The 4,856-nt window shown below is 42.9% G+C and overlaps 1 non-coding gene across 1 annotated transcript; it reads left to right on the top strand.

The window, feature by feature from the left end:
• Positions 1–829: 829 nt before the first annotated feature.
• On the top strand, positions 830–901 carry Trnaq-uug (transfer RNA glutamine (anticodon UUG)). The gene has a single exon. It is a non-coding gene; the product is annotated as a tRNA-Gln (tRNA).
• Positions 902–4,856: the final 3,955 nt, after the last annotated feature.

The raw sequence follows: 4,856 nt of genomic DNA, 5'->3' as shown, positions 1-4,856 counted from the left end.
AGTGGAAATTAAAATGTCCTGTGGCGTCTCTCCTGCTCCAAGACGGCCCTTTTGACGTCCTTCCCGATCCCCCCCCTTAAAACGAAGAAACTATTTTCTTGCCGAGCTCTGTCCAATCGCATTATCCTTATACACTGAGAAAATGTTTCTGGCGGCCTCCGCTGTTGTCATCCCTCTATTGAAGTCAAACAGAAGAATATGTCGGAAATGTTCCGATTTCTCCACTTGGCACTCCATTTTCTAGGGTCCACGCCTCTCCTCACCATCTTTAAATGTCAAAATGACCATATATGATCTGAAACAGCAACAGTGATCTACAGATAGAAATTGACGACGACAAATGAACCCCACGGTATCATACAAAACAAAAACGCTACGAGCTTATGCACCAACATAATAAATGTTGTTAAGAATTCACCCCTACGTAACAACCTCTAGCCACTTTCCACTCTCACCGTTTCCTGTACCACACAACACATCCTGACTGCGGTACAACATACTTGAAATATAGTGTTACCTTTTATTGCAATGTTTTTGTTATGCCTTGAGTACTTATAACCAAAAGAAATTAATATCTTCAAAAACCGCCGTCTGATACTGTTTAGAACAGAAATGTAAGTCTATAACAAAATGGTATACGTATCTCTAGCTTGACTAAGCTCATATCTCATCCAAAAATAAACTACATGTGCGAGCGCACTGTCGGATGAATGGAGCGGTAGCGGTAGCAGTGGTAACAAGACACGCGACCAGCGAGCGTGACTCAACGCAGCACATCTTTCCGGTTAAACCGTTAGAAGTATTCATTCACCGGCTTTCTTACAAACAGGGTCCCATGGTGTAATGGTTAGCACTCTGGACTTTGAATCCAGCGATCCGAGTTCAAATCTCGGTGGGACCTAAAATTTTAAATGAAAGTTTTCGATGTACGAAGCTTCCGGTATCATGCAAATGTGTTCTGCAGGAAGAACATGTCGCAGATTAGTTGCAATCAGTTCACGAAAAGGATGAAAGCAATAAGCGGAAAAGCTGATTTATCACTTGAGCGGTAGCAAAATACGATACAGCAAATCTGTGCAGCTGCTGACCTTTGACTGAGAGGCGATTATATGTTTACAGTATTTCAGGCGTGAGACACGGATAACCTAAGATGAACTGCAGCTTGGCAGTCCAGGAAAGATCAATTGATGAGCGAGAAAGAAGTTTATCCAACTGCTTCGTTTCAAGTTGAGAGTTTCACATTAATCTAGACTCCTAAACTTATTTCATTTTACAGTATAACGTGTTCATTGACTCGGAATTATTTTGGGGAATATAACGTTAGATGGAGAGATTTTTCGTATCAGTACCGAAAAATCATGTATGTTTGCATCTGATGCGTGACATAATTTCAAACAGTTTAGCGTTTGTTATTAACTGTTGTTCGTAGTTGTTCAGTTAGTCCGAAAGACATTTTTACTTAACGCTGACGAACTTTTCTTTACGCAGAAATAGCTTACGAAACGAGATGGGGAATATAGCACAGGAAGAACATACAGCTTTTCAACATTCCCCTTTATAATTAGCAATAAAATGAAAAGTTACGACTTCTCTGTTTTCCTAATTTGATAATTTTTATAGCACAATTTGCTAAAATAGCAAAAGACAGGTGTTCTGTTGGTAACACTACCTCGTTGAAGCACTAAATTTGTGCGAAATAGTCTGTGTTCATCTGAGAAAAGATGGAAGGAGTTATTGAAATAGTAAGTGGAGTACAGGAAGAAATTTAATAAGCAAATGATGAAAATATTGAGGAAGGTATGCCTGGGAGCAGAAGGGCTTCCTTCATTTTGCACACAATCGCTCAGGTCTACGTCACGTAGCTAGATAATGCCATAGAAGAATTGAGAGGCATTAATACTAAACTGTTAAATCAGCTTTAGTTCTTTCCAGTATTTTGAGTTAGGGAAACACGACAATAACTCTGAACTCATTTTATTAACGTAATAAAAGTAGAATAATGTGCAGCTGTTTTATGAGTGTATACTTTCGAAGATTTTGTTTTTGATGACCCTTTTTAGTAATTTCAAGATCTACTGCAATTGTCCCTAAAGTAAAGTTCGTTATAATGGTTTGCTAGGAACAATACAAACGTTTGTAGTTTGTAACAGAAGTGTTAATTATTTTCAGTGGGAAGGTGTAGCTATTAGCGCCTCTGTCTTGATATCTGTCGATTTGAGAACGTTTATAATTTTAAAAAAATTGGAAAGGTTGCAAGGTGCGGAACTTTTTTATCTATGGGCTGTAGCTAATAATTATATTTCAGAAAATCATGACACTAAAGTACAGAGGTAGAACAACTTGGCCTAGAGAACTGCTTTCAAGTCTCAAAGGCGAAATTGAGGACGTTACGAAGAATGATGGCAATCTGAAGAGAACGAGGAATGCTTTTGCTACAAGGGAGGTACCTTGTTGACCTTACTTCCAGAGAAATCGACCGTGTATCTCCCACACTGCCAACACTTCTGATACAACAATCGGTCACAGTAATCTATGTAAATTCATTGCGAGAACGCTTAACAACAACAGAAGACGAACCAGCAGAGAGCAAAGATGTTCAGACAGTAAAACACTGCTTTCCTGTCCTCGACACTTGCGTAGAATCACGTGAAGTCGCACTCGGCGACCGTGGCTGAAGGTCGCGCTGATGGTCGTGTGCGGTGCACGCGAGACAAACTGCGCGAAGCTCTATTCCGCTGACATACTCGTACGGTTCTATTGTAGGACCTGCATTAATTCTCTGCTCTGCTGCACTACTGAAAATCAGTCTAAATATGGATCATGAGCCTCGCTTCGATCAATAAGGCAGGGATAGTTTTCTCACCACCCTAAAGTCTACAATGAAAGCTACATCTACATCTACATACATACTCCGCAATCCACCATACGCTGCGCGGCGGAGGGTACCCTGTACCACACAACTAGCATCATCTCTCCCTGTTCCACTCCCAAACAGAACGAGGGAAAAATGACTGCCTATATGCCTCTGTACGAGCCCAATCGCTCTTATCTTATCTTATCTTTGTGGTGTTTCCGCGAAATGTAAGTTGGTGGCAGTAAAATTGTACTGCAGTCAGCCTCAAATGCTGGTTCTCTAAATTTCCTCAGTAGCGATTCACCAAAAGAACGCCTCCTTTCCTCTAGAGATTCCCACCCGAGTTCCTGAAGCATTTCCGTAACACTCGCGTGATGATACCTACCAGTAACAAATCTAACATCCCGCCTCTTAATTGCTTCTATGTCCTCCCTCAATCCGACCTAATAGGGATCCCAAACGCTCGAGCAGTACTAAAGAATAGATCGTATTAGTGTTTTCCAAGCGGTCTCCTTTATAGATGAACCACACCTTCCCAAAATTCTACCAATGAACCGAAGACGACTATCCACCTTCCCCACAACTGCCATTACATGCTTGTCCCACTTCTTATCGCTCTGCAATGTTACACCCAAATATTTAATCGACGTGACTGTGTCAAGCACTACACTACAAATTGAGTATTCAAACATTACAAGATTCTTTTTCCTATTCATCTGCATTAATTTACATTTATCTGTATTTAGAGTCAGCTGCCATTCTTTACACCAATCACAAATGTTGTCCAAGTCATCTTGTATCCTCCTACATTCACTCAACGACGACACCTTCAAATTGGTACAAATGGCTCTGAGTACTATCGGACTTAACTACTGTGGTCATCAGTCCCCTAGAACTACTTAAACCTAACTAATCTAAGGACAGCACACACATCCATGCCCGAGGCAGGATTCGAACCTGCGACCGGAGCGGTCGCGCGTGGAATCTGGTATGTAGGGTGGCTGGCCGGCTGACGACACCTTCCCGTACACCACAGCATCATTAGCAAACAGCCGCACATTGCTATCCACTCTATCCAAAAGATCATTTATGTCGATAGAAAACAACAGTGGACCTACCACACTTCCCTGTGGCACTCCAGATGACACCCTCCAGATGAAGACTCACCATCGAGGACAACGTACTACGTTCTATTACTTAGCTCTGCTGTTATACACATACACCGCGCAACGCATTTAAAGGAGCACCCTTTCGAAACGCCGCAACTGTCCCGACCGCAACGCAGTACTATCAAATTTGGTTCAAAAATGGAGAAGCATCGTGCCCTGCGACATCACTCTCTTGGTCGGCGACGTTTCAAACAGCGAGATGTTCGACACACGCGAAAAGAGGCCAGAGCTCACGAATTCATGCGAGGTATAATGTGTGTTAACAATTTCATTAGAACGGCGCACAGAACTACCGTAGTTGTGTCACACTATAGAAAAGTCGTCACACCCTCTTCTTATGACGCGTCTGCAATGGAAGTCGGAACCTCAACGCTCAGAGTTGAAATCACGCGGTTTACTTATGAGTGGCCGAGGAAAACACACACCGCCGATCATAATAGAATTGTCTCAGGTGGGTGGCACGAAGGGTGACAATTAAACTACTCCTTTTCTTGGCGCACTGATTTCCACACGACCGTGGTGCGATGAGCAACAGAACGACGTTCTTGCAAACCTTTCACGCTGCTGATATCCCTCGGAGGACGCAACCCTTCTTTTCGGGCATCGTGGAGATGCAACACCAGTAACCGTGATCTCGCCGCTTTAGAGTATGCCGCGACTGCAATTTTTGCTCTGGTGTACAGGGTGGAACCAGTAGGGACCGTCCAGAACCATTCGGCGGAATTTCAACGTGATCCGAAACAGCAAAGGGTGTTTATGCTCGTTCAGCCCTCTGTTTCACGTGCTCCTGTGACTTGATCACGGTGGGTTGCGACACTGACATAATTTGACAC

The sequence above is a fragment of the Schistocerca gregaria genome, chromosome 2 (genome assembly GCF_023897955.1).
Source record: "Schistocerca gregaria isolate iqSchGreg1 chromosome 2, iqSchGreg1.2, whole genome shotgun sequence".
Lineage (NCBI taxonomy): Eukaryota > Metazoa > Arthropoda > Insecta > Orthoptera > Acrididae > Schistocerca > Schistocerca gregaria.
The sequence above is the reverse complement of the archived record's forward strand: the minus strand, read 5'-3'. Positions and strand labels throughout refer to the sequence as shown.